The sequence below is a fragment of the Canis aureus genome, chromosome 14, assembly GCF_053574225.1.
Source record: "Canis aureus isolate CA01 chromosome 14, VMU_Caureus_v.1.0, whole genome shotgun sequence".
Classification (NCBI taxonomy): domain Eukaryota; kingdom Metazoa; phylum Chordata; class Mammalia; order Carnivora; family Canidae; genus Canis; species Canis aureus.
Window position 1 is genome coordinate 57,292,684 of NC_135624.1, and position 15,604 is coordinate 57,308,287.

A 15,604-nucleotide genomic window follows, 5' to 3' on the forward strand; every position below is an offset into this window, starting at 1 on the left:
AAAGATAACTATATTTATTAACAGACCCAAATGCATACAGTTTTAAGATGAGGCTTAGTAACTTATATTTCAGTATTTTATCTTAGAAGTAATTTAGGTATTTAAATAATAGTCATTAGTTAACCAAATTTAGCATACACCCAAGATTTTTTTTTAAGGATTTTATTTATTTATTCATGAGAGACACAAAGAGAGAGAGAGGCAGAGACATAGGCAGAGAGAGAAGCAGGCTCCATGTAGGGAGCCTAATGCGGGACTCAATCCTGGGACTCTAGGATCATGCCCTGGACCAAAGGCAGGCGCTAAACCGCTGAGCCACCCAGGGATCCCCATACACCTAAGATTTTAAGTTATCAAAAGATCTTTGAGATTATGCCTTCACACTGACATACCAAAAAGCATTATTGTTTTATTGAAATGAAGTTTGTTAGAATGATTCAATTTGATTAATCATAAATTTAAATTTTCATAATCTTAAACATCTGGCAGATAGATATAATGCAAGTTTATTTAGTTAGTAACATATAAGTTTAGGAAGAATATATCCAAATAGAAAAAAATATATTGAATAAGTCTCAATCTCTGGGTATTTTAAGATTCCATTTATATAAGCACTTATTTATCTCTAATAAATAGAATGAGTTATTAGAATGAGCTCTTTTAAGGCATTTTATAACAACTTGTTAATCATCTAGAGGTAGGGAAATATTACACATACATAATGTAAACACATGCAGGCAAACAAAATGCTCTTTGTGGCTTTTTTTTTTTTTTTTAAGATTTTATTTATTTATTTCTGAGAGACACACAGAGAGGGAACCTGGCGGGACTCGATCCACATGGGTCTCCATAGTGGCCTCGCTCCTGTGACTCTTGACAGAGGCATCCTGGCCTGCTGAATCTAATGTAGTGAATCACTGTCTGAAATCAAAGAGAATCAGCCTTGCCCTCTGGGTCTCTGCTGGGAGTGGCAGCCTTGATGACCTCATTTTCCCCTTTTTTTGAAGATTGTTACATGTATATTCACAACTGGATAAATTTATGGTCCTGTCTTGTAGAATCCCAGATATCTGACAGCCTTCATTCATTCTGTTCTGTTTTCTCTGTCCCCTTTAGTTCCAGCTGGCATGGTTTCTGCTTATGTGATCCCCTTTCTATCCCTGGTTTCTGTTGAGATGGCTGAAGCCAATTAAATCTGTGAATTGCATCCATAGTTTCTTTATCAAATGGTTTTACAGCCACAATCTCAGTGTTCACTTCAGAACACGTTTCCTTGTTTATTGTAATATGGATAGGATGAGGATTTTCCAAATCTTCTAGTTCTGGTTCCTTTTTGCTTAACAGTTACTCCAAATTATGTCTCCTCTCGTAATTTATGTGAGTGGGTGGGGGGGGGGGGGAACCAAACTTCTCCTTCAATACTTTGGTTAGAAATTTCCTCAGCCAAATATCCAAGTTCTACCTTCCACAAAACACTAGAACACAGCCAAGTTCTTTGCCACTTCATAACAAGGATCACCTTTCCTCCAGTTTCCAATAACTTGTTCCTCATTTCCACAGGAAACCTCACAAAAATTATCATTAATGCCCATGTTTCTATCAGCAGTCCCTTCAGGATGATCTGGGCTATTTCAAGGATGCATCTCAAAACTCTTCTGACCTTTGTGCATCACTCAGTTTGAAACTACTTCCACACGTTTAGGCATTCATTACAGTGGTGTCCTCCTTCACAGTATCAACATTTGTGTATTAGTCTGTTGGGGCTGGCATAACAAAACACCACAGACTGATTGGCTTAAATAACAGAAATTTATTTTCTCATAGTTCTGGATGCTAGAAGTTTGAAATCTAGGTGCCAGCATGATCAGGTTCTGGTAAAAGCTCTCTTTCTGGCTTACAAATTGTTGTCTCTCATATGGCTTTTCTTCTGTGTGTACAGGAAGTTGTGGTGGGGAGAGGGAGAAAGAATGAGAGAGGGAGGTCATCTTTCTTAAAAACCCTATGAAAACTCCACTCTTATGATTTCACTTAACCATAATTACCTCTCTAAAGACCCTATCACCAAATATAGTCACATTGAGATCAGAGCTTTAATATATGAATCGGGATGGGTGGGGGGCATGATTCTGTTTGCAGCACATACATACATATATATGCATGCATTTACAGACAGACCCAAATACAGAGATTTTTAGGTTCAATTCCAAAATTTAGCTAGAGTCAGACATAAACACAGAAATACAAAACTCACTGGTTTATAGGAAAGGCCTGGCTCTCATCTTTGCTTCATTTGTATATCATTATCATAACTGTGCTTTGGGCTGATAGGACAATTTGAGGTTACCTGCTCAATATGAAATTTGAAGAATACTCACAAATGATTGTGGGGGAGACTTTCAATTTTTTGAGTAATCTTTGCACCCAGCATGAGGCTCTAACTCACAACCCAGAGATCCACAACTGTATGTTCTACTGACTGAACCAGCCAGGCACTCCCTTTTAATTGTTTTTTTTAATCTGGGGAGCAATCTTATTTAGTCTGTGGGTTAAATTTTGGACAAGGGACTGAATAGAGAGCAAGTGACTATCTAGGTGAATGAGTGATGCAAAACCGGCTTGCTTCTAATTAGCTTTTTTACTATCAAGCGATTGCTTCTGAGGCCCCTAAGCCCAGTGGGGCACCTAAAGCTGGAGTGTGGAGTGACTGCAGGGAGATGAGGGGCCAGAGTCTGGCAGAGATGGATAGAGGGGTTGAGAAACTGGAGATATTGGGGGGTGGGGGCAGATAAAGATTCATAGGAGCTGAAGGCAGCAAAAAGAAAAAAAAGAGAGAGAGAGAAGGGATGGGTGATGGGTGGGAAGTTATCAATGGTCCAGTTTGGGGCAGCTCCAAATTTCCCAAACATCTAGAACATTGAAGTTTTAAATTGTTCTGTGGTGATATTTAACTTTTCTCAAGGTACTGAATTAGTGTCTGTTATGGATTAAATGTTTGTGCATTTCCAAAATTCAGGCATTGAAGCTCTAATCCCCCAGTGCAATGGTATTCTAAGATGGGGCTTTAGAAGGGAATAAAGGTTAGAAGAGGTCTCAAGGGTAGGGCTCTCCTGTGAGATTAGTGCCTTTCTAAGAAGAGATACCAGAAAGCTTTTCTCTCTGAGAAAAGCCATGTGAATACATAGCAAGAAAGCCGCCATCTGCAAAGCAAGGTCACTAAGACCCAGCCATGCTGATACCATGATTTCAGACTTCCAGCTTCCAGAACTGTGAGAAAGTAAATTTCTGTTGTTTAAGTTCCCCAATCTATGGTACTTTGTTATGGCATCCAGAACAAATTAAGACAATGACATATGGGAAAACATAATCAATGGGAGAAGAGGAAGCAGGGAGACTAATGAGTGAAAGTTACCCATAGGAATAGATAATATTAAATCAGAAATAAAACCTTAAGTGATCTGGGAAAGAGGTCCACCTGATGAATTCCTTCAGATAATCCTCAAAGTACCAAGGAAATTCTTCCATGCATTACCCAGGTGAGGAGCTAAGGAAATTCCCTCATATAATCTTTGGCTTGAGGAGCCACAGAAAGACAGAAAAGGCCTCACAGAAGGCGAAAAAAAAATTTTATGCATGAAAGAATCAAAGTAACTCCTTATCATGTTACAATAGACAAATATCTAGAACAATGTATGGGGAGTTGAGACTCCCCACTGTGGTGAGTTGCCCAGCTGACAAAAGGACACAAAAGACCAGAGAAGTTGGAACGAATTGAGGTGAAGACAGCAGAGTCTCAGGGTGGGCAGCACTCCATCTGGGTCTCAGAACACCAAAACTCTCAAATAAAAACAAATCAAGACCTAGATCAGGAGATATTTTATTTGAAAAGACTACTGCAATAGGGAGAAGTAGATAGACTTCTACATAAGAGAGTGCTCTCTAACCACAAGATCTGCAAGTGTCTCAAACGTCAGGCAAAAAGGAATTTTTTTGGAGGGAATATGGGTGGGTTGAGCAGGTGGTGTGATCAGACATTTCATCAAGGAACTTATTTTCCTATGGTCAGCTGATTCCTGGGAGGGTCTTCTGTGGAGGTTCTTTCACATTTTGATGATGGTCCAGTCTAAAAGTGGGTAAAATTTAGAGTCTCGGAAGTGGGAGAGAAACCTACCTAACACATGGTCATGTTGGCAGGTGTTCTGCCAGATTGGCCAAAGGATACAAGTAATTCAGCTAGTCACTTCTAAGACAAAGAACGAAAATTTGGAAGATCTGTGTCTTGCCTTGTGATAGGTAAACATGAGGCATTCTTGAGTCTTATCTAAGTCCTATGATGAGAAAAGGTGGTTCTTTGCAGTAAGCCATTTCCCAGAACACAATTGGGTAGAGTGTGAGTATATACGTTGGGGAATCAGTTCTTAGCTGTTGCTGTTTCCAGGAGCACGCTGCCTGTGTAATGATCCACTTTGTCAGTTATAATCCAAATGATGGCAATGGAAGTAACTCTGAAAAAAATCCCAAAGACTTACTACTAATTTTACTTAGAAACATAATATCTTGTGTACCAAGTTTGATTTTATAACAATAATTGAAGACGAATTTTTAAAAAGGGTTTTTTATATTTATTTATTCATGAGAGACACAGAGACGTAGGCAGAGGGAGAGGGAGAAGCAGGTTCCCAGTGGGCAGCCTGATGTGGGACTCAGTCCCAGGATGCCAGGATCATGTCCTGAGCAGAAGGCAGATGCTCAACCACTGAGCCACCCAGGTGTCCCTTAAAGAGGAATGCTAAAACTAGTGCCATACTTACAGGATCATGATGTGACTGATGAAGCAATAAAACCATCAAAATCTTAGTAGAGATTATGAACAAATTATAAATAAATAACTTCAAAACCACAAAAATTACTTGAAGGAAAGTGTATTGATGTTTCATAGTTTACCTTTGAACATGACTGCATGCATTCTAATAAAGTAAAAGTCAACACTAAAATATACAATTGTGATATTGACATATATGCTTAGAAATAAATACTGGGTGAATTTGTAGTATAGAAAGTAGTGAAAGTGCTGTTTTCCACTGATACCTTAATGACATATTCCAGAACAGGCTAATGATAAGAAGGACCATCTTAGAGAACAGGCTATCAAAGTATCTTTCATTGCAACTTGGCAAATGTCCAGATACAGCTAACATGACAATTTAAAATATTGAACACAGTAGTGATGGGAAGGAAGAATAAGTTTTTGCAGCTTAACTGCTGGAAGCACAACTAACTTTTAGAATATTTTATAAAAATGTAAAACATTACATTTTAAAAAAAATTAAGTTTCTATAGGAGTGTGTTCTGAAGAAACAGAGGTGATATCTGACGAACCTTCTGAAGCAGTTACGTAGATTAGAGTGAGCCTGTGCCAAAATTGATTCCTTGCTTCCTTCATGGAGAAAGATTTGCTGTGGGAGAAAAGAAAGTGCCTAGTGACTTAGTAATATTTATTAATTACAAAAGGCTAATTTATTAAAGTTGAAATTTTTAAGTGATAACATGGAAGCTAATCATAAACAATTAATGCATGCTAGAAATCAAGCATTGTTTTCAAGATGTTTGAATTACTGAATGAACATTTAGTATTTCTACAAAATAAAAGTCACTTTGGTCTCAAAATTTTAAGATTATAAATTGGTCTTCTACTTTCATATTGCATATATTCAGTTTTTGTAATCCTTACATTTTTTTGCACACAGAGGATGAATACAACATAGCCTTCAAAGGCAGAGAAAACCAAAGAACAAAACCAAAATTTAGAAGTCCAGAAGAACCATTTCCTCAGATTCTTTAATGTGTTTCTTAATTTAAGAATGATTATCAGAGGATGCTGATACCACATATCTATAAAAAAGTTATCACTGCAAAACTTAAGAATTTTACAGAAAATTTTGATTTGCATTTTCCAACAGAATAAAGTGCACAAATAGGATATCTATGAATATAGAATTCCTTTCTTTAATCATAAATTAATTTAAGTGTAATCACAATTTTACAGAATAAATTGTTGAAATTGTGACTGATCAATAATTGAAGATAAATCTTGCAAAGCAGCATAACTGCCTTCATTTGGACAAAAGTTAAAAACATTCAGAGATTGACTGAAATGATTTTAAATTTCATTTTGTATTCAACTCAACAAACCCCTTAGAGAGTGGCTTCTCTACCCATGTTATTAAAATAAAATATATTAAAACACTGTGTAAATGTACATTATCCCATGCAAGTACCACTGCCATCAATCTGGTCTAGATTAGATAAACTAACAAGCAAGAAGCAAACTCATTCATCTTATTATATGTACTGATATGCATGTAATTCATCAGTTTTTAGAAAGAGGTTTAATATGGAAAACAGCCATTTTGCTTGTAACTTTTCATTAATATATGTTTTGAAATGACAGGTAGGAATTTGTCATTTTATACATTGCCACTTTTGAACAGTCAATGGACCACATGTGTGGCTTTTAAGTCTCTTCTCTGTGTAGAATGTGGTCCTTCAGAGTTATATTTTCATGTTATTTTTTCTAGCATTTTATTGTTATATTTTACAAAGCTCTCTAACTATGACTTATTATTGATTACAAAATAAGAAGTCTTTCATTAAATATAGCTTAAAAAGCACTATTCTAAAGCAATCTCTGATATTTTATTCTTTTTTAAAAAGCATTTTATTTATTATTAATGAGATAGAGAGAGAGAGGCAGAGGGAGAAGTAGCCTTCCTGCAGGGAGTGTGATGTGGGACTCGATCCCAGGCTCCTGGGATCACGACCTGAGCTGAAGGCAGATGCTCAACCACTGAGCCACCCAGGGGCCCACTGATATTTTATTCTAATTCTGGACTCTGCTGCCCTTTAACCTCCACTCCCATCAACTTCTATGAATTAAAAGCTAACATCTAATGTTGCAACCCAGGTTACTTTTGCCTCCTTAAGTGAACTAAAAACTACTCAAATTAAATTCACCTTGATAACTTGCCCATTCCCTTCATAATGTTTAGATATGACATACTTAGCTACTTGTTTTCTCTCAGAGACAAGCTTCAAAAGGTAAGCAGAAGTCTACAGTTTGAAATGGACAAGGAATATGAGTTTCATAAAATATACCTGAAAATATTTATGAAAATAAAGGAAATATTAAATATTTCCTTTTGGAAATATGTTCAAGACTTGAAAATCTATAAGTCATAGCAGTCAAAAAATATCTACTCTCTGTTATATGCCAGGCATATATGTTTTCTTCAATGCACTCACAAAGAATATGACCAAGGAGGACAGTAAATATTAAACAGATTATAACAAATATTATAAAATAGAATTATAAGATTTTTTATTATAAAAATAATTACAGGATATCTTGTGGAGTATGAAATAGGGGGTATGATAGGATGAAGAATGGCCCTCCCAAAGACATCCACGTCCTAATCCCCAGATCCTATGAATGTTACTGTTTTTGATAAAATGGACTTTGTAGATATAACTAAGTTAAGAATCCTGAGATAACTCTCCATTCATTATGCTAATTATCTTGGTAGGTCCAGTGTAATCACAAAACCCTTATAAGAGATCATAGTTATTGATAGGAGATGTGACTATGGAAGCAAGAAATTGAAATGAAGGGAAGAAGAAACCATTAGCCAACAAATTTAGGAGACCTCTAGAAGCCAGAAAAAAAAAAAAAAAAAAAAGAAATCAGATCATTCTCTAGAGCCTCCAGCAGGAACCAGCCCTGCCAGTGCATTGACTTTAGCCCATTCAAAATAATTTTGGACTTCTGATTTCCAGAACTGTAAGATAATGAGTATATGTTGTTTTAAGCCACTAAGTGAATGTTGATAAATAGGAAACTGATACAGAGACCTAACATTTATAGGAGAGAGGCAGAGAAAATTTTCTATATGAAATGATATTTAATCTGAGGCATAAGAAAAAGTACAAATTAGCCAGGTAAAGGACATGTAGTACATCCAAAGTATTTGAGGCAAGAAAGAACATGAAGGGTTACCTCTTGCATCTGTAGCAGATTCCACATACTTAGAGACTTAACACAAATTTATTACACAACAGTTCTGGAGGTCAAAAGTCTAAAATCAGTCTCAATAGACTAAAATCAAGGTGTTGACAGGGCTGTGTTCCTTCTAGGGAATTTAGAAGATAATCTATTTCTTTGCCTTTTCAGCTTCTAGATGTTGTCTGTATAATTTCTTGTCTTGTTGCGCCCGGCCCCCAGCTGGCAACAATATCACCCAAACTCTTCTCTGACTCCCCTGCCTCCCTGTTTTACTTATAAGGACCCTTGTGCTTACACTGGGTCTGCTGGGATAATGCAAGATTAACTTCCACTTCAAAATCCTTAACTAAGTCACATTTGTAAAGTCCTTTTTATTACCATGTAAGAGAGAGTTTCAGAGATTAGGTTGTGGGTACTTTAGGAGTGTGTGTGTGTGGGGGGGGGTGAGGGGATTATTCTGCCTACCACAGTGAGTTTAAGAAATGGAAATCGTAGTAATATCTAGAGAACAAGTGTAAGAGGAAAGAGTGGTACAATAGAGTCCTAAAATATAGGTAGCAATGAAGGGCATCTTAAACTATGTTGAAGGTTTCAAATTTTACTCAGAATGAAGCCATTGTAATCTACCCTACACCTAGAACACTTCTGAGAAATCCACTGATTTTTTTATTAAAGCATAAAGTTAATATTGGCCTCCATGTGAGTCCATAAGAGGTCAGTGCAGAGGTTGGGAGAAATGGTGGAACCAATACGGTGGAATAAAGATGAAAATGAATGGATAGATTTAAGAAAATTTTTGGAGGAAAAAATGTAAAGGACTGATGAATGATTGGAATGATAGATGATCAAGCAAGCTTGGGTATCATGATTTCTCTAAAACCCTGGCATACCTGAAGACCATGTAAGCCATAAACTAAGAGGTAGAACTAGCTAGATAGGGGCCAAATTGGGAGTGGTGAAATCTTGTATTTAACTGAAGAAATATGGTGTTTTGGTATCACAGATCCCTTCAGGTGAAGATCATTGTTTTCACAATTTAAGAGCACAGGTAGGAGGACTAGACTGAGGATGAAATATTTGTGACTCCTAGACATCAACACATCATAATTCAAACCAATAGAGTGGAGGATATTGCTCAACATAGACTGGGCAAAGAACTGAACAATTCTGATATTTAATGCAGTAAGAGAAGGTAGTATGAAGGTGGTAAAATATTGTTTTAGGAAAAAGTAGAAAGAGGCCTGGAGGCCTGACGTGTCATGGGAACCATGAGATTACTGTATTTTGAAAATGATGTTTTCAGGGATCCCTGGATGGCTCAGTGGTTGAATGTCTGCCTTTGGCTCAGGTCGTGATTCTGGGGTCCTGGGATCAAGTCCCACATTCAGGGACTCTCTGTGTCTCTCATGAATAAATACATAAAATCTTAAAAAATGATATTTTCAGCTGCAGTGAAAGTTGCTCAGTTTAATGAATAAAGACAAAAGATGTCCACTGGATTTTTTAACATCAATTTTCTTGGCAAACTTAAGAATTGTAACTTCTGTGGAGTTAATCAGGACAAATGTTGTCAGATTTTAGTGGATTGAGAAAGTCCCCAACTGTTGACAACTCTGTTCCAAAGTATGACTGAGAAGAGGGGTAAAGAGATGGTGGAGTTAATTGGAATTTGGTGTGTAGTTTGGGGACTTATATTTTTAATGATAGAAGAAAACAAATCATGTTTCAATGCTGATGCAAATTGCAAGATAGATGTACAGAAGTGAGGAAAGGCAAAATAGTTTAATATTCCTAAGACCTTGCTCACAGAGAGGTCTGCTCCTTGCTTCAAGGAGAGACTTCTGACCAAGGATAATACAGGATTTAACCACAACTCATGACATTTTTTTTTTTCATTTTAAAAGTTTGTTTCTTGTCCAAACTCCAACCAAGTCAAGATGTTACATTTATTTTCTTCTGAAAATAATTTCTGCAATTCTTTTTATTTTTCTATTTTAAAAACGTATCCTTTTTCTTTTAGTTTTTAATTCATGTTATGATACCTTGATTGCATGATTACATTTGTGCCTTGATTGCATTTTATATTTATAAATTCTCATTTAATTTATGTATCTCAAACCTTCAACTCTTTTCCTTTTATAAAGTTACCTTGTGCTCTTATCTTTATTTTTTCCTAGATTTTTTTCTTACTTCTATCTTGTGTTTACTCTTGTGAGAATTTTAATTTTCTTCCAATTTTTTCTCTATTCTTTTTCGTTCACTATATCACCATTTTTATTTTTTTCATCTTTATTTAAAGCAAAATTAGTCCCTCTTTGAATTACTTTTTCTAAAAATCCACTTCTATATTTCAATTTTTAATGTAAAATGTTTGCATTTTTAATTATCATTAATAAATATGATAGAGTTCTTTCCCATGTATAGGAGACTTTGTTTTTTTCCTATTGTTTGACACTGATGCAAACCACTCCTATTTTTTCCAGCAGATCTCCTTATCTATTTAATGATGACTCTTACAAACAACAATAATAACATCAATAGCAGCAACAAAAACAAAAACAAAAAAATTATAACATTAAGAAGAATGGGTTAATTCCTACCTAAAAATTCTTTCTTGGCAGATTAAATATTTCATATACTGAAATGATTTATTTCTAGGTACTCACAGCATGTAGTAGTTAAAATAGAGATTTGTGTTTTAAAATTCATTGTTTCTGACATATTAAAGCACTGGATTTAAAGCAAACTGACACGGCACATCATAGGCGTAGTGATCATTCTCATACATATTCATACAAATAGACATTTAAAGATAGCCAACTCAATGCTACTACATAAATAATATTCCTTTTGGTGGTTTAAACTTCTGTAATAAGTTCTTCTTTTCTTTTTTCTTTTCTTTTCTTTTCTCTCTCTCTCATATTTTTTTTTTTTTTTTTTTTTTTAGAGTGGAAGAGAGAGTGAAGGGGTGGGCAGAAGGAGAGGGAGAGAGACAATCTTAAGCAGGCTCCATGCCCGGGGTGGAGCCCAACACTGGGCTCAATCTCACAAGATCATGAGATCATGACCTGAGCCAAATGTACTATGATATTCTTAAAAAAGAATTAGGCTCATACCACCTATGCTAATTTGCTTTTGTTTTGCTTTTATCATTTAATATTGTGCCATGAGCATTTTGTCATTCAAAATATATACAATGGAATATTACTCAGCCATCAGAAAGGACAAATACCCACCATTTACTTCGATGTGGATGAAACTGGAGGGTATTATGCTGAGTGAAGTGAGTCAGTCGAAGAAGGACAATCATTATATGGTTTCACTCATACAGGGAATATGTGAAATAGTGAAAGGGATTATAGGGGAAAGGAAAGAAAATGAATGGGAAAAATTAGGTTTAGTGACAAAACATGAGATACTCCTAACTCTGAGAAACGAACAAGGGGTAGTGGAAGGGGAGGTGGGCAGGGAGATGGGGTGACTGGGTGACGGACCTTGAGGGGGACACTTGACGGGATGAGCACTCGGTGTTACATGTTGGCAAATTGAACTTCAATAAAAAATATACAAAATATTTTAAATCAATGATATTTCATCATATGGGGGATCTGTAGTTTAAACATTTTCATATTGTAGGACTCTTGGGTTGTTTCAAAATCTTGCCTATAATTAACTTTTTCTGATTGTTACCTTCTGATATATATCAAAAAATGAAGTTATTGGATGAAATGATGTAACCATTTTTAAAGCTCTTGCTACTTATTGCCAAAATGAATTACCACACCATGTAATGAATGCATGGCTGTTTTGCTTCAATGATACCCTTATCAGTTGGCTTCTGGTTCTGCTCCCTGGCTTCCCAGTCCTTTGTGCAGAAAAAGGGAGGCAGAATGTGGGCAAATTTACCTTGTATTTAAGGCTCCCATGTTTTCAATCTCATTACTGTAGCCCATAGATGGTATATCACCCTTTAGAATTAGGTTTACCTTATTACCTGGTAACCTCAACTCCGTGAAGAGTTAAAAAATGTTATATATTATCCAGATTTTTTTCATTGTTCAGCTTGGAATGACATTCTGCTGCAGATTAACATCCTAAGTGTTATTAGAACTCTATTTTATGGTATCTTGAATTTTCCTTCCATTCAATATCTCTGATACATTCTTCAGAAGCATTTATACTTTTTATATCAAATTTCCATTCTTTATCTTTCATAGTTCTTATATTTCCCTTTATAAATCCTCCTTGTTTACTCTGTGTTATCTATTCTAGATCCCTGATGATGATTTCCATCAAATTTTGTTCTCGTCTCAATAGGTATTTTAAGATTTAATTACAATTCTTTCTCAAGACAAATAGCTAGGTTCTTAGTCCAGAGAATCTCATCTCACATGCTTTTTTCTTTTCTTTTTGGTATTACTTTGCCTGCTTCCTTATTTTCTTTCATAAAAGTCAGATCTTGTAGCCTGTTGAGGACAATGAAGAAGGTTTTCTGGCATTGCTCAAGGTTATACCACAGAGTCTTTTCCTGATTTAAATATTTTTGATTTGAGTATCAGGATGATGTTCTTATTCTGTGCTGTAAGAATTTTTTTCCCCAGTGTCCTCAAATTTTGTTTAGTTTCAAAGTATTTGTTGTTTAGGACTGACATTTGCACCCAAGAAGCACATATACGTTTGTCTTGCTAAGTGTTCTTTGCAATTGTGGTAGATTTGCGATCTCCTTGAGATGCTAGAAGGCAAATTGCATTATACAGATTCTAGCATAATTTCTAGCAAGGTTCCTATAATAGTCAGGAAATGGGTATGAAGTATTCTACCCAGCACCAAAAATCATCCACTCTGATGATTGCCTCCTGATCAAGAAATTGATTGTGAAATGGAGCTAATTCATATCCACTTCCAAGAACAGCAAGTTTGCTTTGTTTCACTGCTGCAAACATGGTTTTATTAATTGGGTTTCCCAGTATAACTCCTTGGCTTTTGTTATTTAAAGTTCTTCTTTATTTTCAGCAATAAGTTTAGGGACTTTGTTTCAATATTATTATATAAAAGTATATTCTCTTCTCCATTTATGGGCATCCAGGGGAAAGTTGAAAAGGTTGAATCAGAGTCTACTAGTCAGGCCATTTTTAAACTAAAACCTAACATGAAGTTTTCAGACAATGACATGTATTCTATGGTCACCGTATTAATGCTAAAGTTCATGATTTTTGATAGAGTAAACAAACAGCTGTTTGTTACTGATATGGCATGAGAGGTGTGTGGGGCCTAATCATTGAACTGCATCTGTGGCTTAATCAATTGTTGTCATATATGTATTGAGTGCCTGGCAGGCGGTCTGAGCTATCAAAGCTCCCCAATGGCATTACTCTATGAATATCAGAGCTTTGAAAGTTGACAGAGTATTGTTAAAGCAGCCCTATTTAAATTTCTTTCAGGCTGTTACCTAGTTAGATAAAATATAACTTTTGTCAATTTTAATCTATGTGAAGAAAGAACATCTAAATTAAAATCAGACAAAAATGGTATGCTCATTTCCTTTTCAGTTTTTCTCCCAATTTAACAGATACTTTACCCTCTAAGTCTGGAAGATACATAGTGTAAGTCTTTGCCGTGATGCATAGGTTATCTGTTCTGCATTTCTATGGACAGCCCAGTCGAGTCTGTGTTCTTTGATTTCTGGTTGGAATTTGCTGGAGATAGCAATGGGGTACTGAAATCCTGGTGAAAAGAAGTCCTCGAAAATGATAAACAATTTAGACTCTTAATCATAAACTAAAGCAACTTGATAGACATGGGGGCTCCCACAATGAATCATAACTCATGTGAAAAAGTTCAACCCTTTTAGAGTTTGAGGCAAGTGAAGTGGGATTGATAACTAAGAGCTGTTAAGCAAATACCTTGTCCCAGATGTATTGGGTATTAGTACCTGTACATCTCCCCACACACACACATTTCCCAACTTTCAAATAGGATTAATCTGGGACTTGGAGATTTTGACAACTTAAATTACTAAAACTAACAGAGAGACTCACATTTTGCACTTAGTTCTTTATGGGTACAAATCCTGCACTCTTTCTCCTCTTATATTCTGCCTATAATATGTAAGATATCATTTAGGTTTTGGAGTTACAAAGTACTAGTCTGACTTTTCAAAGTTTAGTGTCTAGCTAGGGGATTCAGATATATCAATTTAAATAGCAGATTTGGATAAAAGATACCATGTGAAAGGAGTCATTTCAACAAGGAAAAATTTCATAGGATAGAATATTCATGTGTGGGGCAGTTGGGTACACCTTTGTGATTTGGCAGAAAGCAATTAAGATATGTAGTATCAGGCTGGAGACCTGAAAGTCTCAAGTGTGGTCCAAACACTAAGAAACAACTGAAGAAAAATATTTATCATATTATTATAGATCAAAGCAGAAGTAAATATCTTAATAACTTCTTTAGATCTGAGGAAAAATGAATAGTTTTTATCTTCTCTCATTTCTATTTTCACTTGAGATGCATAGTCATGTGATTGATTGCTTTTTAAACACATAGGTGACATGGTCAACATACTTAAGACAGTCGTGTCTATTTGGAGCACCCTTAAAGGGCCATATGTGTAGGAGCCACTTAAACTATATTAAAATTACGCTCAATATTTGTGACTTACAGGATTTCAGGAGTGAAGGGCAGAGGGTGCCCTTCACTTAGCACTTATTTTGATATAAACAGTCTAATCCTACAAGGTTTACAAAATACCTTTGATATTCTATGTAAGAAGCAACTATTATTTACAAATATTTTAATACTTTCAGGTATTTATTCCTTGAGAAAGGAGAAGAATACTTTAAGAAAGAAGGTGAGTAATGAGCCATGGAGTAAACAAGGAAATAGATAATAAATGCTTTTGGAGAAATGAATCCATCAGTGTGTTGGGATGAATAGGTTCATTTTCAGATATATTTGAGATATGTCAGGAAAGGTAAGTGGTAGCCAGGTTGTGAATGATCAAGTTAAAACATTTGGATTTATCATTAGGTGGTTGGGAACAATAAAACATGTAAGCAGTAGGCAGGAGAGTTCCAGTTGTATTATAGGAGGTTAAAACTGGCAGAGATGCATTCTATCAAACAGAGCAAAGAGCGCCTAAAGGCAGAGTATTAGTTTTTGTTATACAGCAAAGGGCCTCAAAATATTAGTGGCTCACAACAATAAATGTTTGTAGCTTCTTTTTCATAGTTTTGCAGGTCAGCTGAAGCATTTCTTTTCAGGCTACAAATTGTCTAGGTTTGCTACAGACTGCAGGTTGGGTTCAAGTGTGCCCCCACAAATATCTCACCCTGGGATCAGAGGCACCAGGGACATTTCTTTTCTCTTCACAATAACACAAGGCACAAACACACACACCTTCTGATTCTTAAAGCCTCAGCTCCAAACTAGTTATTTTCACTTCCTTCTCCATTCATCGTTCAAAGCATGCTCGACATCAATGGAGTAGGAAAGAATAGATTGCCAATCCTAGTAGTTACCACAGTGTCCCATGGCAGAGGGTGT

At 35.8% G+C, this 15,604-nt stretch overlaps 1 long non-coding RNA gene across 1 annotated transcript in view; it reads left to right on the plus strand.

Annotated features, from left to right (window-relative positions):
- LOC144283707 (uncharacterized) overlaps nucleotides 1–15,604 on the plus strand; it is a 50,009-nt gene that overhangs the window by 9,302 nt on the left and 25,103 nt on the right. Inside the window, exon 2 of the long non-coding RNA XR_013352269.1 lies at nucleotides 14,866–14,909. This is a non-coding gene — a long non-coding RNA (uncharacterized LOC144283707). The remainder of the gene's footprint in view (nucleotides 1–14,865; nucleotides 14,910–15,604) is intronic.